Below are 13,210 nucleotides of genomic sequence, written 5' to 3' on the forward strand. Positions count from 1 at the left end.
TTGTTGAGAAGTCTAACTAGTTTGTAGCTTCAACAATTTCACAACCTTTACACCAAATATATTATTATTTCTAGATTAGTTGAGAACATATTTATCTATGTGTCAATAAATATTCATATTGTTAGATAATACCACCCTGTGTCAATCAAAACGATAATATTTAGCTTTTGCAAGCTATTTCTTCTATTGGACATCATCTATGTCATTTGCATGGTAGTTGATTTTCTAATATAGAGATATTCATTTAGATCACTTAAAACATAGATCCATTTTTTCCTTCATCAAGTAGTAAGCACAACTAGAAATAGATCAATTCATCCTTTCAATAAGAGCATTACTAAAAATCCTCAATTGGGGTGTTAACTCAGGGATGTAGTGTTTAATGTTGATGGGGGGCTAGGATAGCTAGAGTAACTTGCCATCTCCTCTGAAATTCAACCTTTCCTCATCAAGATGAGTGCCATTATATCAGAACCATGGTGGCATCAACAAGGGTTTGGGTTTTGTTTTGGAGAATTTAGCATCTAAGGATAAATACTAATTCCATAGATAAGTAGTTGTATCTAGAACAACAGTTTAAAGTGTTTTAGACTTTTCCTATAAGCAATAGATAAGATGAGAATATAGAAGACCTACTTGTAGTTCCACTTTCGTCTCATCTCCCTTGTATCGATTCTGTCACTCCTTCCCATACTTAATCCGCTTGAGAAGTACCCTGTAAAAACAATAGAAGACAAAGAACCAATCAAAGCATACAATTTATAGCATATAAGTGAAAGGAATCATATACAATTCACACACATAAGCATTATGAAACAACACAAACATATGGGAAAAAGGTTCAAACACTTTATTAGACAGAAGGAGGAATTACAACCATTGGTGTCTGATTCAAAGCCATTCCTCTAGCTTGGATCCCATCCACATCACATCAAAAGCATGACAAACTTGTAGCATTACAATACTTGCTTCAAAGCCAAATCTCATAGCATCTTTATCTCCTTACAATTCAACATAATCTAGCACCTGATCACTTAGATGAGTGGTCAATTTATAGGAAGATGAAGCATTGAATGGCCTTCCATACTTAGATTTAGTTCGATGGAGGAAGGGATGAGAGGATAGGATGCACCTTAACTCATTCCTCATCCATTTTCAAGCTCATAAGAGTTGATAAGTGAGGGAACCTTCTAGATGACTCCAAAAGATAAGAATATTCCCAAACCCTATGTGAATTTCACTCATTCTCACCTAGCACAGGTGAAAGGAAGACTAAGTGCTCTGCAGAGCACCCTAGCAGTGGACTCAACTGCTCTACAGCACACCTTCATAAGGGCTTACTTGCGCTGGTCCCTCTAGAGTCTATTTTTGGATGTCTTCAAGTCATGAAACTGTCTGGGAAGGAGGCATTCAAAGGGGTGACTTGTTTAGGGCATGAAACAACTGAATTTAGGGTTTTATGAGCCCTAAAACATTGATCTGGATGTTGGGATTTGATGTGCCCAAATGGATCTGTAACAGATGCCCCCTAGAGCATGAAGTTAGAAAAATTCCAACGTCGAATGAAATGCTTTACGATGTGATGAGGAGGTATCGAAGTGGAAGGTGACCTGCATCAATTACAATACATATATCATGATATTTGATTTTAAATGAATTACTTAGGGAAGGAATACCCATGCTCAACTTATAAACTTTCATTACATGTACATAAATAGTCATCTACAGATATAGACCCATGATTGGAATGACCATCAATGTAAATCCATTGTACATATGATTTATTACTCCTGAAATCGCAGCCCGGATGGATGAAACTAGATCTAGGGTCTTCTATGTCGTTCAATTGTTAACTCAAGTACGAGTCTAACCCTGTGAATATGTGATCTGAGGTCGAACATGGGAAGACATCATCTGATTACCAGCCAATGATGTAAGTCGTTAACAGATGCGAGAGAAATCATCGATAATGATAATGATCCTCAAGGTACCGCAGTACATTCTGCATGGCGTGAATGGATGATTTGATGTCGAACACCATAAAAAGTCTTTTGGTCGAAGGCCATTGATGTATGCCTATCACCGGAAGCGAGAAACCTTCCATTGATGTATGCAAGCTTCAAGGTACTGAATGGGTGTTTCTATGTCAAATTCTTGGATAATGCGCTGATGTCGACAAGAAGTGACTTGTCGCAGGAGAGCCTTGATCTATCCCACATCAACGATGCGAAACGAGTGTAATGATTTTGGAGATGGAATTTGACTGATGACACAAAGTTCAAGAATGGTGGTCATGAAAATAAAGGTTTATGGTATCGCAAAGGATGAATTTTTTGACTAAATGACTTCTCTTGAACATGTCGGCGACACTAAAGTGAATTGGTAGCATTGAACCAAAACAAAGTGATGGATGGTATGATAGACCAACGGTGTGATAACCATCAAGCTAATAACCCAACCCAGATAGTCACGGTGATGGAGTGAAAGTGTCATGTTCAAGAGCAACGTGCTACCATAAAGTGGTTTTCCCCTTTTCCAATTTTCCCCAGTCATTGCTGACCAATACCTCTTTATTTTTATCAATATTGAGGAGGATAACATATGATTTTTATATAATTTCAGCCTTCGGGAAAATCCATCGCTATTTGATGTTTTAACGAGTCTAGCGAAGGTGAAACTCGGTCTTGTCTAGATGGACAAGTTTGTTGCTATTTGATGTTTCAACGAGTTTAAAGACAAAGATAACTCAGTCCTTTTCATGTTTAGAGAGTTCAAAAAGGGACAAAAAGGAAACTCCACAAGTTATTTTTCATAGATTAATCTCTCAATCCCGAAAAAGTGTAAAATAATACATGAGAGACATCATTTCCAATCCATTAATGAGCTGGAAAGGACAAGCGCTCGACAATCCTTTCATATTTAGAGAGTATGAAAATATCTTAAAAGAGGACTCCAAGGGGGTTCCTTTTTCGTTTTTAATAGAGCTCGAAAAAGAGATAAAAGTGTGCTATGTGGTCAAAGGTACAATTTACAATCGAGCACGTTGAATTCTGTAAGTCAGTTGTAAAACCTGCTCAAAACATCACCAAATGGATTAAAAATATTTGTTTCATAGGAAAAAATAGGTAAATACTAATGTTTACTCAATTAATTAACATGAAATAAACATAAAACAAGTTTTTACCATGACATTTTACCATTTAGAACTTACCATTCAGTTTTATGCTTTGAGCTTAGTTTTTACCTCGATCTTCACTAATTGATTGTGAAAGTTTTTGTGGACCATTTCTCGAGCCGTCCAAACCAAGTAGGAGCTAAACCTCTCTACTTTCTTTTTAATTCATTCTTTTATCATTTCATGCAATTTTTAGGGTTTTTTGGGGCCCTGGGTTTCATTTTTTCCCTAGGATCAAGGCAGGCTTTCACATTGAAAACTATGCTGAAGAGCACCCAGATAGAAGGTTGCATGCTCTACAGTAATCTGTCTTTGTGCCTTGGCTGCGCTGGGTGAGTTTAACTGTTTGCTCCAAAATTTGTCCTATTTTTTTTCATGGAAAGGATCCTAACTTAGCTTATGATTGTGTTTCGGGCTTTCATCAGATCAGAATGTCAATTACATGGCGAGAAAGAGAGCATGAAGAATAAGACATGGTTTCCCTAAATAATCCAGGTACAGTTGAGGCCCTAAAAAATTGTGGGTTACTCAAATAATTTAAGTTGTTCGGAATGAGGCAACAAATAGAACTACTGCAGTTCCTTGTTTGTGCATGGGATCTAACAAATTAGACTTTTCACATTAGGGACAAGATGGTCCCTATTACCATTGAAGGTATTTACTTTCTTACTAGACTGTCAAGGCGAGGTGCCCCCGTCTCACTTTCTGGATTTTCCCATGGAAGTGAATCGATGAGAGATTATATTAGACAATTTTTTTCGGTCAGGTACACAACCTAGCAAGGATAGGAAAATAAATAATAGAGATATAAGTGATTTTCCTTTAAGAACGATCCTCTTCATAATCACAAAATTGGCTGGTAGTGTGACACTACATCTGTCGAACAAGTCTTATATGCAGTATGCACTGGAGTGTCTAGAGCCAAAAGTTTTCAACTAGTGCGAGGCTGTGCTTTCTTTACTAAAAGAACAACTGACTATGGTAAAAAGTGATAAGACGAATAATTTTTGTTATGGTTCAATCTTAATTGCTTTTTCCTTAGAGAGAATCCCATTGATGCAACCACATCATGTATCATTGGGTATGGTTGGTCCTAGAGATCCACGTATGCAGAGGTGGGTTGAATTGATGGCTCAATATGCATGTCAGTCAACAATCATTTTCTCCTCTGCATTTTTCAGCTGGCTTGAGCGACAACATCTTGTTATTGAGAAGCATCCATACTTAGGGATAGATTTCCGTGGAGATCCAGATTTGATTCTACCAGTTGGAGCACAATGGGGTGCTATGGGTAAGTTGTTTTACCAAAGTGTTTTTGATTTTTCAAGTTTTTACATTTTTTTTGTGTTTTTCAATGTTTCCAAGACTAAACTAAAATTACTCTTATGCATGCAGATGTGGGTACTGTTCGACTTTCGGGACAACAACAGGTTGCAGGTGGGCCAGCACAGAGAAACATCGAGAGAGAAGTTCTCCAGGACTTGGATTTGGCCAAGACCTTAGCAGAGTTGCATGATCATATAGAGGGCTTAACCCTTGGTATTCTGGATATCCAAACCGAGGAGTTACCTATGAGGATACAGTGCCACACTATTGGTGTTCCTAACCGTTGGGCGAGGCTTTTGTGCATGATAACACAGGCTGTGACATGTTACCATGAGCACCATTAGATCTACTTATGATGTTTTGTATGCATTTTTTAGTTTTTTGGGTCAGATGACCAAACGTGTCTTGGGCACAAATTTTGTAAAAACTTTTTAAAACACCTATCTATTTAATTTCAGAGTTTTCTATGGCTATATGCAATCCTATACAACTAGTGATGTGAATTGAAAATATTACTTTTACATGTGTCGCAAATGTCTATTTAACACATAATTCACTAGTGAATCAGCGAATGTGTTAAGATTTCTAGAAATGTGTTGATATTGAATGTGTTCAAAACCTATTTCCAAAATATGAACTCTACGTAACATACGAAAAATTGTTGGATTTCAGACAATATAAATGTTTGTTAGTTGTAGTACAATGAGTTGTGAGTCTAGCCTAATGATGATTTGGCAAATGCCAAGTGAAATGGCATCAGAGAGTAGTTCAATCAACGCGCTATACTCAGTGATATTGCTTGTCGATAGACTGATACAAATCCCTTGGAAACTCACTAACTTCCCACTTGGAGTGAAAATAGCCCATGCTATAGAAGACAAATTCTGTGTACTACGACTAGCACCATCAGCGTAACCAACAAAAGGTTCTGAAGACTTCGACATCTGCAACAAATTCAAAGCAGATTACTAACCAGATAAAAATCTCTAAAAGACACACACACACATGCAATGAAAGCATATATACAGTGAGTTTTACTACACTTAATCAAGCATAGTAACGTTTTTGGTACATCCTGTTTCAGGGCTGTGATGGAATCCCATCATAATCTACTAACTCATAGGCACCTTTTTCCAAAACATCCTTGACAACATAAGGACCCATCCACATTGGTTCAAATTTCCCTGCTCCAAGTTTATCAACTTCCTGATCATAAAGCAAGACCAAGTCTCCTTCTAAGAAGATACGAGGCTTGAGATTTCTATCATATTGCACCTTAATATGTTTCTTATGCACTTCGTTAGCCAATGAAGCATTATGATGGGTTTCATCCAGATGGATTAATTCCAAGAAACACACTTCGTCTTTAGAAGTGTCGGGTAACAGGTCAATCACAAGTTTGAGTGATGAAATTTTGCATTGTATTGGTAAGATTGCTTCCAAAGCATACACCAACTGAAAGGGTGTGAATCTAGTTGCATTTCTCATCGAGGTTCGATATGTCCACAAGGTAGAGTACATGATTAAGTGCCAGTTTCTCTTATGAACCCATATCATTCTTTGCAACATCTGCTTCAGGACTTTGTTGATGGCCTCAACTTGTCCATTCGCTTATGGGTAATATGGGGTAGAACTATCATGTGGCATTCTTAACTTAGAAGTCAATTCAGCCATCATGTGATTGCGAAAATGCAACCCATGATTTGTAACTATGGCTTTTGGTACACCAAACCGAGCAACCACATGGTTAAAAAAGAAAAGAGCAGTCATTTCACAACTGTTGTTCAATGTTGGTATCACCTCAGCCCATTTGGTAAAATAGTCAAGGACGACTATAATATACCCATGCCCCTTGGCCGAGGTGGGGTTACATGTCATAAAATCAATGCCCCATTTGGCGAATGGGACAACAGCAACGACTAGATGCAATGGTGCAGGTGGTAATCTGGTTTTTTGGTCATATATCTGGCATGCATGACAACTTCTGATGGCAATAATGCAATCTTTAAATATAGTTGGCCAGAAGTAACCAACACGAAGAATTCTCTGTGCAGTTGCATATCCAGATAAGTTTCCACCACAAGCACCTGAATGACAATCATTCAATGCTCTCTCGGCTTCCTCATTCATGAGGCACCTCTGTAAAACCGTATCGATACCACGACGGTAAAGTGTGTCGCCAATGATCAGATAATCTTTGGCTTGGTAATGAATACATCGTTGTTGCGAGCAAGAGGTATCTTGCCGGAAAGTTTGGGTCTGGAGATAGATCAGTATATCCCCATACCATGTGTCAGATGACAAAATTAGGAACAGAGACTCATCCAAGATTGATGGTTAAGATGTTGAATCAATGGAGGTCAAGGGAAGGTCGCACAGTAACTGAGCAAAAACTAGAGATTTCTTTCATTTGGACTTGATGAATTCCAAATCAAATTGCTGTAAAATAACTATCCATTTTGAGTATTTCCCCCCAACAATTGACGTGACAAAATGTATGTCATAGGGTTGCAATCTTAAATGACAGTTGTTTTCCGTAGCAAGATGTAATGGCGAAATCTTCGAAAAACTTGCACAACTGCCAAAGCTAGTTTTTCGACATAAGAGTACTTACTTTCTGTATCACTGAGATTACAACTCAAGTAATAAATCGGATGTTCAATTCCATTTTCTTCCTAGACTAAAACCATGCCAATGGTTGTATCTATAGCAAATAGATATAGGTAATAGTCATTTTGATAATTTGGAGAGTACATTAATGAAGCTCTAATCAAGGTATCTTTAAGAGCATCAAAGGAAGCTTGCGCAACCTGATCTCAATGGAAGGGTGTCTCCTTTTTCAAAATATATGTAAAACCTTTAGCCATCTTAGCGCAATTAGGAATGAACCTCCTCAAAAAGTTTTCTTTTCCTTGGAGTCTTTGTAACTATAAAAGATTTGAAGGTGGAGGCAAATCCAAAATTGTCTGAACCTTTAATGAATCAAGTCGAATTCTTTCTCTAGACACTACAAATTCGAGCAATCGACTAGAACCAATGCAAAACACACATTTGTGTGGATTGAGTCGAATCTTGTAGTGTCGGCACCGTAAAATATTGCTCTCAAATGATGTGGGTGATTAGTCCACTTTCGTGAATGAGCAGGTAAATCGTCAAGGTAAGGTTGAACAATGTGCTTGATTTCATGGAAGGCATAATTCATTGCCCTTTGAAAAGTGGCCCTGGCATTATTCAAACCAAATGAGAGTTTTCTATAGGTGAATGTGCCCCATGGATAAATAAAAGTTTTTTTTGATTGGTCCTATGGGCATATATTGATTTGATTGTAGCCAGAAAATCCATCCATAAATGAGAATATTTCGCATTTGGCACATTCATCAATAATTTGGTCGATAAAAGGAGTAGGATAATTGTCTTTTGGACATGCCTAATTTACATCCCTATAATCAATGCACACTCATATTGTTCCTTATTTCTTCATGACAGGAACAATGTTTGGAACCCAGTCAGTAAGAGGGATAGGGTAAATGAAACCATCTCGCAAATTTTTTCAACTTCTGCTTTAATTGCAGTGACTTTCTTTGGATGAACAGGTCGAAGCCGCTGTTGAACTGGCTTGACATCAGGGTACATTTTGATTTCGTGTTCAACAATACTAGAGTCAATGCCTGGCATCTCCTCGTAAGACCATGAAAATATATCTCTAAATTCACGAAAGAGAGTACGGTAATTATCGAGTTCTGATGGAGAACAAGATTTGCTGACATGAATATTCTCTACAATATTAGTCTTGGTTGAAATATTAATAGAAATTGTTTCTTCAATATTTGACAGGTTTTGTTCAGATTCTACTGTGTCTATGAAAACTGAATTCAAAAGGAAATCAACGATTGAAGGATGGTTTAGTTCATTTGAATAATCTTTAATGTCATCTAGAAGATGGGAACGATGATGATAAGCTTCCCATGGTTCTTCTCCTATCTCATTGATTGGATGATTCCTTCATCTGTAGAATGTATATGCGAAAAAGGATCTGAAGAAGTACCATATTCTAACAAATGGTCTACCCATACAATGGTTGAGTGCGGATTTGGGTTTTCCGCACAAGCTCGAAAAATTGATTGCTATGACGATTCAATGGGGCTTAACGACATCACCTCAATATTACTATCAACTTCAACCTTGTTGGTAATCCTCCTTAAATCAGATGAGGTGGAGGAAATCATGTTGCAAGTCTCTACTCTTGCCACTTCCACCAAATTAGATGGTGACGGTAGCGTAAAAGTACCCATTAGGGAAGGATCTTTAAAGAGACCTATTCCAACACTTTGAAGTGACAGTGGGGGTCCATGTACCAACGGAATGCTTCCTGTAGCCTATGAACTATTGACAAAGAATGCTAGATGATCAATGACTGTGATTCCACCCTTAAAAGGGAATGAAATAGTACGAAATTACGTGGAAACCACAACAGCCATAGCATATACGCATGGCCTTCCCAGTAAAATGGTGTAATCGAGGGGTCCGTCAACTACCTCAACTTCAACAGTAATTGTTTTTCCCCCTAGTTCGACTTCCAGGTTACTCAAAATTCCATAAGGAGTATATGTTCTTCTATCAAAAGCCTTTAACGTGGTTGGTGATCATGACAATGGTGGTGAGCCAAGCGTTTTCCAGTAGCTCATTGACATAATGTAAGTAGATGCCCCCTCATCAATAATAGTTCAGTGAACATTCTTATTGAGAGCTTTTACTTGGATTAGGAAATCTAACTGCACTGGTAACTGTGGTGTATATCCCACATGGTTAAAAACCACAAGATTATAATTCGTAGGATCTATTCCGCCAATTGTTGACAACAAAGCATGCTTTTGGGAGGGACGGTTTTGTAACACCTCGAGTGTCGACATAGCATAAGGTGATTGAGCAAGATCTTCCACTATGTTATAATTTTGAGCTACTCGAGCCCGAGGGTTAAATGTCGATTTGTGCACAACTCGGTTTGGTGGTTTTATTGTCATGTCTGGTACAATAGGTGGAATATTTTTAGATGAAGTCGAAGTTGAAGGATTAGGTTGATCAATGGCTTGATTATTCGACGACGACGGTGGATTTACATAATCTTTGTTTCTCGTTGACACCAACGCTTCATTTTGTTTCTTTGTGATGGATAACATGAGTACTTGGGATGTGGAAGCATGGTTTGTTGCAACCAAATGTGTCTCTGGGTTTGGAAACGGATCAATCAACACTGCCGATGTGTTTGAAGCCTTTAAAAGTATAGAGACCTCAGAGCAGTGTGGACAATCTCTCGTAAAATGCTCGTCATTACAGATTAGACATGGATAACAAGGTTTCCTTGCCAAAGTAGAGGAATCAAATGATTTCTCTAGAGGGGAATTATCCTGTTTCTTTTTGTTTTTCCCCTTTTTCTTACTTCCTGGTTTCTTTGGATTTTTGCCTTTGTCAGATGACACGTCATTAATTTTGGAAGCAAGAGTATTTTCTGATGCATTAGTATTTTGATTGGAAATGGAAAGAGTTTGACCAGATGGTCTTCCTACTGTTTGCTTGCTCGAAGAACCGATCACACCATCGCCGACATGAGAGTCCTTAATTGATTGTGGAGGAGGAGGAACAATGAAAGCTGGTCGGGTGCATTGGGAATTTGATCATAAAGCGTGCCAGATTGTGTGTAAATCAAATCCAAGTATTGGGCACGAGAAATTACTTGCTCTTATATGACAACTCCACCTTTTTCCACATCCTTGGTGATTGATGGTAGCAAGGATTTTATGAACCACTCAGCGAAAAGCTGATTGGGAACATATGTCTTAACCATTTGATGATGATGATGCCACTCATGAATATGATCTGATATATGGGTAGCAGTAGTTTGTTTAAAGTTGGTTAGGAGTTCCGTTCGAGTTTCGTATCTCATGGGTAACTAGAAGTGGGTCAAAAATGTAGTGGCTAAAGTGGTAAAATTGTCGAAAGAAGCTCTTAGGAACTCAATGTACCATTTAGCATCCTGACCAGTAAGTGTTCTTTGGAAAAGACGAAGTCTAACCGAATCACCATTTAAGGAGTTTGATGAACACCACAAATGAAAGGTTATGACATGATTTGATGGGTCTTCTATGGGATTTCCGTTAAATTTCGGAATGTCATATGGTAACTTATGTGGAATTATTGGCCACCAAGTTGCATAGAAGATTGGATCATTAGTGAGCCGATTTAAATCTTGAAACTTTAAAGTTGCTAAAAATGGCAACTGTCGATTCAGGTGAGGTTGAGCATACCCAAGATGTGATGGAATTGCCTGAGCAATAGGTATTTGCATACCGACATAGGGCGTCTGCATTTGGTAACCTTGGTAAGGTTGTTGTGGAACAAACCCAACATAAGGCAGTTGTTGATAACCAGGTTGAATTTGTGGTTGTCCATAACCTGCAAAGCCTTGTTGATTAGGACCTTGGTAAGCTTGATATTGACCAAACCTAGGTTGAGCCTATTGAGCAAGTCCAAATTGGGGTTGGAATTGCTGGAATTGGGGTTGTTGAAATTGAGGCTACTACAGTTGTTGAATCAACTGTTGTTGTTGTTGATTTAACGGTTTTTGTTGCCCAGTAATGAAAGGTTGGCTAGGTTGTGAATAAACCATACCAGTGTAATTTTAGGTCAGTCCAGATAAGGGTATAATAACCTGAGGTTGTTGTTGAACCCTAGAAACAAGTGGTTGTTGTACAACAACCTGAGAAACTTGAACTTCTTGACCTGAAACTTGTGGTTGCGAGGTAGAAGGACCCGTTTGTACCGGTTGAGATATAACAGTTTGAACTTGTGACTGTGGTACAGTAGTAACAACATGTGTATTAGGAATAGCTGACACAGTTTGCATTGGTTGTGTTGGATACACAAGCCTTGGTTGAATTGGCATTGTTGGTTGTCATTAACAAAATCTAGTTCTAGGTTGACTTGAATACTGCGAGATATTACTATATGATGGTCCTCCGGAATAAGGAGGATAAGCATATTTCTCTCCATATGGTGGAAATATAGTATTTATTGGATACATAGGTCTTTTTTGACCAGATTTCTGAGCTTGATATTGATGTGCAGGATCAAACTGTTGAGTTCCCGTTAAAGAAGAACCAGGTAAAATTTCGATTGAGCACATGGGTAATGACCATGGTGTAGAAGAAACCCCTGAGTGGGTTCCAAACAATGATTGGTAACCAACCGAGATGGACGATTCACCATACAGGTGCGACTCAGGTGTTGTAGAAATCGAAGAGGTTGCAACAGAAGACTTTGCCACAGTTGCATTAGATGATACAGTGTGAGATGTTGACAGTTGTTTAGCCATGGTTAACTGACCCAAAAGTTGTCCTAAAGAATCAATGGGTACTTGAAAATAAGCATGATCAAATGGAGCAGTGAAATGAGGAGTATGAGGGTAAAGATAAAGCCAAGTTCCAAAGTGGAATGGGGTTCCAGGTGTAGATTCTTCTTCCAATTCTTCCTCTATAGCAATTAAAACTAGTGGAAGAACTTCACCGTCAGGTCCATAAACGATTTCTGGTGTTGATAAAGTTGAAGTTTCAGTAGTCACTGATGTCTGAGGGGTAACCGGTTGATCATCCTCCAGTAAAGTAACAACTTCTGAATGTTCAATTTCGAAGTCCAAATGTTCGGGTAAATGAACAACAGTTTCAGAAAGAGGTTCCTGAACAACTTCAGGTTCAGAAGTAACTTTTGTTTGAATTGGGATAGGTTCTGGATTAACTCCTCGTTAAACTGATTCAAGTTCAGAAGTAATTTCTTGTTGAGCAACTTCAAGTTTAGAATCAACTTGTTGTTGGATAACATCGATTACTGTTTCACTAGGATTAGTGCTAATGTCCTCAGGTAATTTTGAAACTTCTTCTTCAGAAATAGATGTACCAGAAATGGTTAGAGTAACTGGAGTCTCAATACATACCAGAATAGATGATTCAGGTAATTTAGATGAAGAACTAGGAGTTCTTGATGTATTAGACTCAGTTAAGCGAGACCACTTTGAACGAATAGGTGTAGCTTCAGGCAGCAAAGGCGGTTTGCTCACTGTTCTTCGTGAACGACGGGGTAAGGGTTGATGTTCCTCCACGATTTTTGATTAATTTTATTATCAAAAAAGAAATAAATAAAAAGGGGTATACTAGGCAAAAGGTTTACCAAGAAACTTTGAACTGCATAATACCTCCTGCCGAACCAAGAAGTATAGGAAGGCAATCTCCCCAAATGTTGTGTTCAGTGTATCACAGTTTACAAGGTGGCCGACGCGGTTACTTAAGGATGGATAGCAACCTAGAGTTTTCCTCCCATATATACCCGAAGGTACATGGAGGCCCAGTCCGTATAAGCGCTGTCTAATGCAAAACCGCTGCTATAGCTCCAAATCTCACTCTTGAGGTTTGTGATGCTGCACTCATGGCCCAGGGCAACCCCTCCTTCCAGACCTGGTCCAAAATTAAAACAAAAACAGTGTTTTATTCCCTATATATGACATTGCCCTGAGCTAAACACGTGTATACGTGGGTATGTGTATACCCAACCAGCGTATATGTCTTAAAAAACTTAAAAGAATTAAATCTCCTTAATTTCGGGTGGAGATCGTGGGTTTTACCTGTTGATCACCTGTTAGTGGTCGTGGCCCAACTGTTCCCA

Source organism: Pinus tabuliformis, chromosome 3_2, assembly GCF_031772625.1.
Source record: "Pinus tabuliformis cultivar Carrire ecotype Pingquan chromosome 3_2, CPIR1, whole genome shotgun sequence".
NCBI classification, from domain to species: Eukaryota; Viridiplantae; Streptophyta; class Pinopsida; order Pinales; family Pinaceae; genus Pinus; species Pinus tabuliformis.